The sequence below is a fragment of the Panicum virgatum genome, chromosome 7K (assembly GCF_016808335.1).
Source record: "Panicum virgatum strain AP13 chromosome 7K, P.virgatum_v5, whole genome shotgun sequence".
NCBI classification, from domain to species: domain Eukaryota; kingdom Viridiplantae; phylum Streptophyta; class Magnoliopsida; order Poales; family Poaceae; genus Panicum; species Panicum virgatum.
This window is the reverse complement of record NC_053142.1, coordinates 32,899,636-32,911,035: the sequence shown is the minus strand read 5'-3', so window position 1 is coordinate 32,911,035 and position 11,400 is coordinate 32,899,636. Positions and strand designations below refer to the sequence as shown.

At 52.9% G+C, this 11,400-nt stretch overlaps 1 pseudogene; it reads right to left on the bottom strand.

Moving 5' to 3' along the window:
- Positions 1 to 6,693: 6,693 nt before the first annotated feature.
- LOC120641054 lies at positions 6,694 to 11,136 on the bottom strand (annotated as a pseudogene).
- Positions 11,137 to 11,400: the final 264 nt, after the last annotated feature.

Here is an 11,400-nt window from a genome sequence, read left to right as displayed (position 1 = left end):
CGTGAGAGGGATCGAGAGCTAATGAAAACGCCTGCGCCCCTGCTAGATCGCCTGCCTTGTACACGTAGTAGCGATTAGCATGCGTTGCTGGTATACCTACATCTTCTGTACTTCTCTGTTCCTCCAGGAGACTTTAGAGTTTCGACGATGACTGTACACGTACTGTACTCCCCTAACGTCGTTGCGCTCGGGTAAAGTCGTCGCGTCGCTGGTCGCTGCCCCCTTTTTTGCGTATCCAAGCAACGTGTGGTGGTGGACTGGTACAGAAACCGCCGGCGGATACGGCGACCTGACGAAAAGACACGGGCTCGCCGCCGGCGAGCGCGAGCCGTGTCCGGGTGGCCGATGAATCTCGGCCAGAATCCCGGCGCGGTGGCGGGGCCGGGGAACCAGATCCTCTGAAGTCGGGGTCGCTGACTTCACCCTGCAGTCACGCGATATCCGCCGTCCAGCAGGAATCCTACGATGCACCTAGATTGGCTCGCGAGGTGCTCCCGACGCTCGCTCGGCTCTCCTACCCGAGGCTCGGCTCGGGCCACGGGAGGACGCGGGATAGCCGCGCCCGCCGGACCCCTCCATCTCCTCCACAAGCACCGCCCAGTGGCCACCTCCGGCGGCTGCGCGGCCGGCGGGGCGCCCAGCACCAGCAGCAGCGTGGCCCCCTGCGGCGGCGGCCCGGCCGGCGGGCCGCCCAGCACAAGCGCACATGGCCACCGGCGGCGCAGACAGTGGGCCGCCCAGCGGCAGCTGCTCTTGTGACTGTGGCGGCGGAGCGGCCGGCAAGCCGCCCAGCGCCAGCACGCATGGCCACCGGTGGCGCGGACGGAGTGCATCCCAGCGGCAGCCTCTCCCCCTTGCGATAGTGGAGACAGCTCCCTGAATTGTTTCTGACAATGGTTCGAGAGAAACTGCAAATTTATGACGAGTCGTGAGTTCATGTGGCACGCTGCACAATACTCAAAGCTTGCAAAGCCTTGACACGAAATCAAAAAGTCCACCGATAGATCCATGGCTGGGAATCTGGGATGCCGCCGCCTCCGGAGACCGCAGCAAATGGAAGGGGGCTCGAAAAATAAAGGGGCACGGAGGAGGAACAATGGAGGGGATGGGGGAGAAAAAGAATGGGGATTCGACGCTGGAGAGAATGTGAAGAAGACAGCAGCTGCCGCGACGGCGCCGGAGGTCACGGTCGCGGTCGCGCTAGAGCTTTGGGAAGCGGCGGTGGAGGAGCCAAGAAGCCGCCGCGCCACCACGCGGGCTCAGACTTCTGGGCGTCGGGAAGCTCGAGCAGCTTGCTGCAGCTGCTGCGATGGCGGCGGAGGTCGCGGTCGCGCCAGAGCTTGGGGAAGCGGCGGCGGAGGAGCCAAGAAGTCGCCGCGTGGGCTCGGACCTCAGGGCGTCGGGAAGCTTGAGCAGCTTGCTGCGGTTGCCGCGACGGCGGCGGAGGTCACAGCTGCAGAGGAGAGCCAGCGAGAAAGAGCCGGCGGCCAGAGCCAGCGGCTAGGAGAGCCGCGTGCAAGCGCCAACACTGGAACATCGTTCGATCACGAGTTGACGGCTGATATCTTGTGACTGCACACTGCAGAGTAAAGTCAAAAACCCGACTGCAGAGGATCTCATTCCGGGGCCGGGCGCTCGGCGACGCCGACCCGCATGTGCGGCTAGCCGCCCTGGATACGTCACTTCGCCGTCACCTTTTCCTTCTTCCACACCCGGCCCGCGTGCGTGGCGGTGGGAGCACGGAGCAGGTACTCCGACGTCACCGCTCCCCGCCCCGCCCCCCCCCCGGGCTCTGACCGCGCGCTGCCGCTGGCGCGTGGGGCCATAGCGGCTCGGGCCCGCGTGGCAGCCGCGTGCGTGGCTCCCGGTGGCGCCGCGTGCCGCCGCCGGTGCCCGCTGCGACGCGTGCGCGCGTGGTCCTGGGCCTCCTGGCACGCCTCCGATTGTCCGGAGGGAAACGTGGCAGGAAGGGACCGACCGCACGGAGCCACGGAGAGGAAGAGCGAGGAAATGCTGGGCCCACGGTGCTAGCTTTTGCCGGATTACGCAAATGCCCCTCTCGAGCCTCTGACGGCCTGGCCCCACCTCGCGCGCCGCACGTGTGATTATCCTTCTTGCGGATGGCGCGCTGCGCTGTGCCTCCTTGCTGCGGGGACACTTGTTGCTGGTTGCCGTACGGCCACTGTTACTTATATTCGTGTACCACCTGGCACCTGCCGTGCTCAGCGTGTTGCAATAATTTTTTTTTCTAACACGGGAGAGGAAACATACCGTGTCGATCAGCAGGGGCGCGTGGCATCGACCGCGACCATCACTCTGTTCGCCTCCAAATCAGTATTAGCCACTAACATCAGCCAGCCAATAATATTTTTTTCATAGCAAATCAACACCAGCCATCAGCCACAGCCAGCCGAACAGCACTCATGTCGCGTGAGTATTTTCACATGATTCCGGGGGGAAAAGAGAGGCGAGTTAAAAGGGGTCTCCTCCGCTTGGGCGCCGATCGTTGTGCGCCAAAAAGTTCCTTGATTTCCACCATGTTCACAGTTGGTTCGGTAAGCGTAGCGATCGGTCGCCCAGACGGATAAAAGGCGGAGAAAGCTAAGTGGGTGATGGAAAAGGGTGAAACCGACGAGCACGCTCTAGTCACTAGTGGGAAATGAAATGGCTCGCTTTTTCTACATAACCTCAGGAGAATGGCAGACGGACCTAGGAAACGAAATGTAGCTGTATCTGGACTGGATGTTTGGGCCTCGACTCGATCATCCCATCTACTATCATTGCCAGGCCAGCAGCAATGGTGACGTAATAAATCCCAAATGGCAGTTGATTAAAATCAATTCCAATAGAACTGCTAAATTTAGGTGAGCAAATGCTCATTTAGAAGTCAACTTCTAAATTTTATTTATTTAAATATGAGCCTCCACTCCAACAGACTGAGTAAATTAAGCTTCCAACAGTTGGCAGTCCAAATAGAGGGCCGCCAAATTTAGGGGTGGGGGGATTTAGAAGGCCTACTAAAATAGTGGTTTATTTGTTCCTCCTGTTGGAGATTGATTTTTGATTTTCACCGACTAAATCCTTATATAGAAGTCTATTATTTGCTCTCGCTATTGGAGTTGCTGTGAGAACACGCGCGCGGCGCCGGTGACCAGTGCCGGGCGCGCACGCGGTTGCTTCAGCAGCAGGTGATCCGATGATCAACGGCGCGTGGATCGCAAAGGGGGCCGGGGCAGCACCGTGGAACAACGAAACGGTCAGAGCCCTCGGCCGTGGATCACCGGATCAGGTCGCTCTCCTCGGGCCGCGCGGGTCCTGCACCGGCGACCGGACGGAGCAGCGGTGGCGCGGTGCACGGGAGCTGTGGGAGGGAGGATCATCGGGCGGCTGCATCGGATACTTGGCCCGGCGACAAAGGAGATCCCTTTCAGGTATCGCGTGCACCCGCGGCACGGTGGATGCGCGCTCGCCGAGGCCAGTTTGTGGATTCCGGTGAGCAGCATCGCCGTTCCGTTGTGAGCGCGGCGCCGAGTCGGCAGGGCCCCCTCCGCCCTCCGCTCTGCCCGTGCTCATCCCCCTCGGAGCGTGACGAGGCGGAGGCCGCACGCGCGCATCATGCCATGGCCGACCGCGTCGCTGCCCGCGCCGCTCGGGGCACGGGTGGCCGTCACGCAAGCCTCCCCACCGCAGGCCGTCGACGGCGACGGCTAACTAACCCCTCTGCGCCCGGCCGTGGACCTCGAGCTCGCAACCAGAAAAAACCCGCCAAGTAATGCCTCCATGACTTTCCTGTCGGGTTCGGGCATCACGCGCCGCGCCCACGCAGCTTGCCAATGCTGCCTGACGCACGCCAGATTCTTCCCCAGTCCCTGGATTACGGATGCGTGGCCGGATGCCATCGCGCCGGTCGCGTAGGCATCGATCCCCAGCTGCCGTGCCACGGCTTCCTTGGTTTTGATTATTATTACTATCTTCTCCACGAATCAAACGTTGGAAGAAACAGGCGACAGTTGATTGATTGGTGCCTAAGCCGATAATGTGTCCAGCAGCAGGTTCTTGTTCTTTCGTTCCGACCCGGGGGGCGGGGGAAAGAACTCTGTTCTCTCTGTTCCCTCCTGCGCGTCACCGGGGCCGGGGGCCCGGGGGCCGGGGCGGAGACGACGGCGGCCGTGGCGTGCGGCGAGAGCCCCTGTTGCGTCCACGCCTCCGTTTCCTCTCCCGGAAGCTGAGGCCGGCTTGGAGAGGTGGGTCGGCCCTGATCCCCGGCCAGCGCTTTGCGGCCGTTGAGGTCAGCGTCGCGGCCGTGGTGCGCGAGGAAAACGAGACACGGCGCGAGTTGCGCGCCCAAGGCTTCTCACTGGCAGCCTAATCTCCGGGAAAAAAATTGCGTGCAGGAGGGCTGCAAAACGCCCTCCGTGCAGCCCCTCGCCTGATTTGCGCCGCGTGGACAGGGAAAGGATCGAACGCACGGGGTGAAGAGGCTCCTTCAGATGACCTCGGCTCAGGTGTCGGCTCGGCTCGAAAGACAAAAGCTGCTCTTTCTGTCTGCTCGCCGCCGCCCCTGATCTGCGCCGCTGAAGCCCTTCACCAGCACAACACCACCGCCTCCCTCCCTGATGCTCGACCACGCGTCGCAGACATCCCCACTAAACTGGCCTATTCCTCCTCGCGTCGCGTCGTTCCACCTCCAAGGCACGTTCCTCGGCTGTAGTGGATGGGCTTGCCTCCGGGATCGCCAAGCTCTGTTTTTCGCTTGGTTCTTTTTTCTCTCTCTCTCTCTCGTCTTCTTCTTTTGCTCATAGCTAGTCAACTGAGTTGGTGTCAGATTGGATGACTGTACCGATTCATCAGAAATCTCGAGATGTCTCGTTTTCGGGTAACTGATTTTACTCTTTTTCATTATTTTAGGGAATTTGGAGTAGAACATGTTCTAGAAGTGTATGTCGTCCTGCTCCTAGAAGATAGGGTGTGTTGATCTTTTGTGTTAAGTAAATCCCGGATTCCTTTATTTGATGGATATTTTAAACAAATTGTAATTGGGACCGGATGTTTTAAACAAATATGCACTGGATCATGATCACAGTGTTTGAAGAATCAGTGCATTTGCGCCGGCTAAGGGTCCCCTCCGGTGGCAGCACCAGCAACATCGTCAGCCTCCATGGCGGCTGCTAGGTCTGAACACGATGTGGCTGCGGCGACTACAGCGGCACGAGGCTGCGCAACTCGGTCGCGAGTCCGGCAGCGGCGGCACTTGGATGCCCCAAGAGCCGATGCCAGTGGGAGCCGAACGCTCCGCGTGTGAGCTGTGCGAGTAACAGGCGTCGGATTTCCTGGACGTCCACGCGGCGCAAATCGGAGAGGGGCTGCACGGAGGGCGTTTTGCAGGCAGCCCTCCTGCACGCAATTTTTTTCCCATCTCCGGACCCTTGTGATTCGGAAGGCGACCTCCCGAGACGAATTCCCTGCAATTTCTGAACCAGATATACGAAAACTGGATAAGAAAAGAAAAACGCTACGAGATTCCATGTGGTCCACTTATCTACGAAACAGATAAGGGTATCCGTTCCGTCCGTGGACGGCCTCCTTTTTTTTCCCCTCGTCACTGGGCGGCAACTGCCCCTGCCGAACGGGAGCAGCAATTTTCGCGGCCAGCAAGCAGCTGCACGGCGTGTCGTCACAGCAGTAGCCTGGCACCGGCAACCTAACAAATGATTCCTGGAGCCGGGGAGTGGCGTCGAGGTGGGAGAGGCAAGCTCTCGGCCAACCCGCCGCCGGAACGGAACGCGACACCGCGAGCGAGCCGCGCCCGTGCCCAGGCCACTCGGGCCGCAACACTTCCGTTGATTCCATGTGGCGGGCGCCAGGCCGCACGAGTCCACCTCCCGGCCGGGAAAATTCTAGCCACACGTCCACGCTGGACGCTGCTCTAGTAGAAGACGGCGTGGAACGCACCCTTCAACCGAAGGAAGAAGCCTCACGCAGGCACGCAGCAGCCTTGCCTACTCATCTGGTCATCTTTTTCTCTGCGCCAAGTGGCGCGTATCATGACATGTCCGGAGCACTCTGGTCCCCGGCCACCACACTCCTCCCCGCCGCGCCCTTTTTGTGGCGATGCCTATCGAGTAGCCGGGCATCCTAGTCTAGTCTCGGAGGCACCTTGCACGCCGCAGCCGTAGCCAGGAGGGGCGCGAGGGACCATGATGATGGCGGCGTGTGGCTACGGCCCCCGGCTGGCGCGGGCGGCCAGTCGATGGACGGAGCCCGGGGCATCCCGGCGCGTGCGTCCATGTCCACTCGATACGATCCATGGCGGTCACGTCCTGTAGCTAGCGAGCAATGACCCATTCCTCTCCATCGGCGCCATCTCAGACGGCGGATGCTTGCTTGTTCGGTTGCGGAGGCTTTGACAACTGACAGGCCGTTTTTTTTTCCCCTGAAGGCGTGGGCGGCTCCCTGCGCCGGGAAGGCACCTGTCGTCGTTGTCTTTGCCCGCCAGGCATGCTCGCTCTCTTTTCCGGGGTGTTGCTTGACTGCTTGGCTTGGCTCGGCTTGCGGCGGGAGCGGGGGTTCGGTGCTATCCCATCATTTAAGGGGATTAATAAGATTTTAATGGGCCGCTAATTCTTCTCGAGCCACCACTGGACGCAGGCAGTACGTACTCGTTTGATAGGAAAAGAAAAAACAACAGCGATCAAAGCGTAAAGTCTCCCGTAATCCAAAAGCAAAATAAATACATGTTCTGTTCGGGGATGGCAGATTCATCAGTCAGCTTCACTATTAGGAAAATACACATTCCTTTTTGAACTGAAAAAAAAATACACATTCTTGCTCAGTCTTAGTGATTCTCTCACTGGATCGGTTGCATCTCTGGCAAGGTCTCCAAGGTTCTGTGGATGCTCCTAATATATGCATGGGCTTTGACCATCTCATTGTAGACATTCATGCAAACGCCCTTATGGAACCTACGTTCATATTTATGTGCATCCTTCTCAAACTTCAACACCTCATCACGTGTAAACATCTGGAAGAAAAAGGTTGAGGGCCCATTACATTAATGCAAGGTGACCATAAAATGTAAACGTTTTAAAATCGTTACAGTTTTATACCTCTTTCTCAGTTATAGTAGCTTCTGCAGGGTAACATATGATCTTCACAGCGGTCGCAAGTTTCATCAAGTCCCAGCCTTCAGATTTAATGCCAGATACATCCTTAATGTGTTCACCAGCCAAACGCAAGGGTATACAGTTTTTCACATCCTTAATGTAGTCACAATCAAGCAGGAGGCATGCCACCAAAATAATTTCATGCTTAACCTGGGTACGAAAGATCAGTCTTTCATAAGAGAAGAGAAATAATGTAAATATTTTTCTATAGCATAGTACTGCATTGGAAGCTTTCGGAAGGGACAGCTAAGGATTCCAAGGGCTCATGGCTCAAACTATAAGATTATTAATGTGTAGCATTAAATGAGAAAAGCTAATCACAAAGCATTTCATGTCCATGTTAAGGAAGGCAACTTGTGAACTCACCATCTCTGGTTTGACATCAAAGCCATGTCGATTCAGGGTCATCTTCAGCCCCCTGGCTCATCGGGAGGCGTTCTGCGTTTCTCAACTTCATTTTTTCCTGGGGTACCAAGAAATGCATGAGATTCTTGAGACCCCACATCACCTCCATCACAATGTCATCAAACAGGCAGGGTATCCCCTAAAAGAAAATGTTAGCAAAATTGGTGCCCAATGTTGTTCACAAACATAACCAAACAAGGGAGCTTTACACTAACCAATCTTTTTTCAATAATCACTTTATATTCAGCCTTTCCAACGGCAATTTTCCGCCCAGGGGCATACCACCTCTTGATCATCTCAGTAAGATCCCCACTAACACCAGTATCCTGATTAATGGCGCAGGACTTGTCCTTGAATTCTCGAAATTCCCTCAGCCAAATGAACTGATAAAGAAATGAAAAAGGAAAGGGGGCAAAATTGAAACAAATATAATCAAATACCACACAATCTCTACGAATCATGAGGCAATTCAGTAGGTAGATTGCAACCAATGTTCAAAAACACAATGGGCACTAAGCAGTCAGTTGCACCAAGCAAATCTTGGCATGATTAGGCACTTGTAAATTTTACTTGGCAGAGAATTCTGGCAAAGCAAGCAGAGGAAATTTGGCATATCAAATTATAGTAATTTACATATCACACAACCATGTTTTGACCATGCAACGTATTCATATAGAAACCTTGTTCACAATCACTGCACTGCTTTCAAAAGCAGTATTTGTCAAAATGTGCTGCCTAGAACCAGCGAAACACTTATGACAATCATAAAAAATCTAAGTTGTTGCAATGTAGTTCAGAACAAGTTGCAGTGCTAAGGCAATATGTTTTTAAAACAGATAACAGTTGTGTTCTTCTGCTGTAGGAGCATGTTAGTTCAATCATCCCTAGCTTGCAGTTATTAAATAGAACTAGTGAATGGCAAGGTTATGCTATTAATTCTTCAAACTAATCTCCTCTAGACACTGACAAAAATAGCTTTTGAGCACGCATCCATACATGGAATTGAATCATTCCACACAGCATTACATGTTGAATCAGTTAATCTGTGAACAAATATGAATACTGAGTTTGTGCTCATATTTCTCCCCTTAATAACTGTAAAATAATCATGAATGGTACAACGAACAAAACAGAAGACAATAACAATCAGAAGGGAAAGGAAGGGAAGGGAGCAGAGGGGTTGACATTTCCAACCCTATAATCCACGCCGAAGTTTGCCCAGACATTCTAGAATTGACATTGGAAACACAAAAATTAGGTTGAAAGATTCAGTCAATCAAGCACATCAGCACATCAGTAACTGGAGGAAGCAATAACAAAGCCTGTACCTGCATTGCGTCTGGTCGCTTGAGGTCATCCTCCAACATATTGAAAATTGCAAAGCCCGAAGGCGTCTCAAACAGCACAGAAATCAATAGACTGAGTCCGAGATTCCCTATGAACACACAAGTCAAAATATAAGAAAGCAGGAGTACATGAAAAGGTGATACATCACCTATTCAGATATCACACATGAAGTAGTGATGATGGCACGTAGCGCGTTGGTTAGCTTGCAGGTGGGCAAGCGGCCAGTCCGAAGATCGACTCCCGGGCCTCACCGCTGCCTAAGAAATCTAGGCGTAGATGTATATGGTACACACACGCGTGCGGGTTTCCCGCGCACTGAGGCCGGTATACCCTCATATCTTTTCCGTGGCGTGTCACATGTGTATCATCTACACACGTGTGCGTGCGTAATGTGTGTGTGTAGTGTGCATCCTAGATTGTACCATCTCAAAAAAAAAGGATATCGCTCATGAAGCCAGTTGTGGATCCAAGGCTTAACAGTCCTTCCCTCTGCCCAATAACCACTACATCCCTTTCGCAAGCGCCATCCGGATCTGCACTCGTGTGGATCCACCAACCAAAATTTGTTGATGGAGGGGGATGAATACAAATGGGTTTCATGCAACCAGAAATCACCTCCCCAAATCTATGTGCTACAGTAAATCTCTGCTCCTAGGGGCATGTTTTCTCATACTCACAGGCCACTTGATAGTTTTTCCTTCCAGCATGGGTGGTATTCAGAGGAGAACTGCGAGCTGCAACCATATATTGCAGTACAACTTGTACAGAAAACAGAACAGTATGATATCCACAAACTTCAAATAGCTGCAGGTATATGACAATATTATGAGCTCTAGGACAAAAAAGGCACTAGAGCAGGTAGGCTGTATCTATGAGTTTGATACAACGCATTTTAATAGGTGGCATACCAGTATGCTGTGTCAACAGCTAAATCTCACATCTTAATGCTAAAAGGAGAGGAACGCTACAGTATTTACCTAGCCCTGTTGACCCCACTGACACCACTCGTGACCTAGATCGCTTTGCTCTTGGTCCCTTCCGCTTCGGAATCTTCTGCTTTACTGCTGAAGACCATACCTCTCCCTCTTTGGCCTGCACAGACAACAACAATATTATGCTCTGAAGAGCCTGACACAACTGGACATGAAAACAGCACAGTACCAAAGGTCAATGCAATTCTAGCATCAGGAAATACTGCAGTATTACTCCACAAATATTTCTCAAGAAATATGCTAGCCAAGGCTGAAAACACTACTAAAAATGTTGGAGAATAAGAAGATGCACAGCATATCCAGATAGCAGCCGTTCCAGAAATGTAGAGGTTGCTCGGCATAAATATATTCCTGAAAGAGAAGTTTATTCCATATAATCTGCAAAAATGTTTATTTGGCCTATCTTAGACTTATTTGGGTTTGCCAAAACAAATGCCAGACATCACACTTCAAAGCTAGGCAATTCCTACTTTTAACAGTCTGGCCTGAAGAACAAATTATGAATATATTACCAACTTCGGCTGCCCATGAATTTTGTTAACCTCCACATCATACGAAATTATGAATGTGTTATGATTTTAATAAAAGAAATCTCCACCAAACAAATTAGTTTAAACTAGAACATGTGTTGAACAGCTTGGTAATAGCACATTATAGGAGCAAATCTCATATGCAAACAGTCATCATATATTTCACATGAAGTGAACTGAGCAACAACTAAACCTGATCATACCTCAGGTCGAGTGGTTAGGGTTAGGTACTTAGGCATTTGAAGTTTGAACACCCAGCCAAAAAATATGAGGACCGAATCAACCATCTAGTGAGATTACCTTGAAATCTTTTGATGCCAATGATTTGTGAGAAGCTGAAGCTGATGGATTGGAAGATGAAGCATCCACTGATCTTTCACGCTTTCCTCTCTGTCTCTTTGCACTTGCTTCAGCGTTCAAGTTCGGCTGCTGATGGGCCATGTCCTGGTGCTGCAAACTTGCCTCAACACCTGCCTCTTCCTCTTCTTTATCAACATCAACACTCGCAATAGGGCTCCAGGGACTTGCCGTGACCTGAAGCAAACAATTTGATCGGTGCCCCCCAAACGATCGGAGGAGATGGGGAGGAGGGCCGGAGAAGGCGCACATGTACCTGTATTGGAGGAGGTCGCGCGGGAACCGGGAGCGGCGGCGGCTTTTTTGCGCGAGCGGGCGAGTCGAGGGACGGGTCTCCTGTGCAGGAACTGCAGAGTCGAGCGGAGCGAGACGGGGAGCGCCCCCTGAGGTTTATAGGTCGGGCGTTATTAGGAGAAAAAACCCAATTAAAGCCCAAGACATCTTTAAAACCCAATTAAAGCCCAAGACAATACGATTAGTAGAAAAACCGGCCCAGCGCATGTTGCACAGCAGTCAGCAGCGCAAGAACAGGTACAACAGAGGTTTTGGCTGTTCGCATGTCCTTTCATGTTCGATTTTTTTCTCTTCTTTTTCTTTGTTGACCCT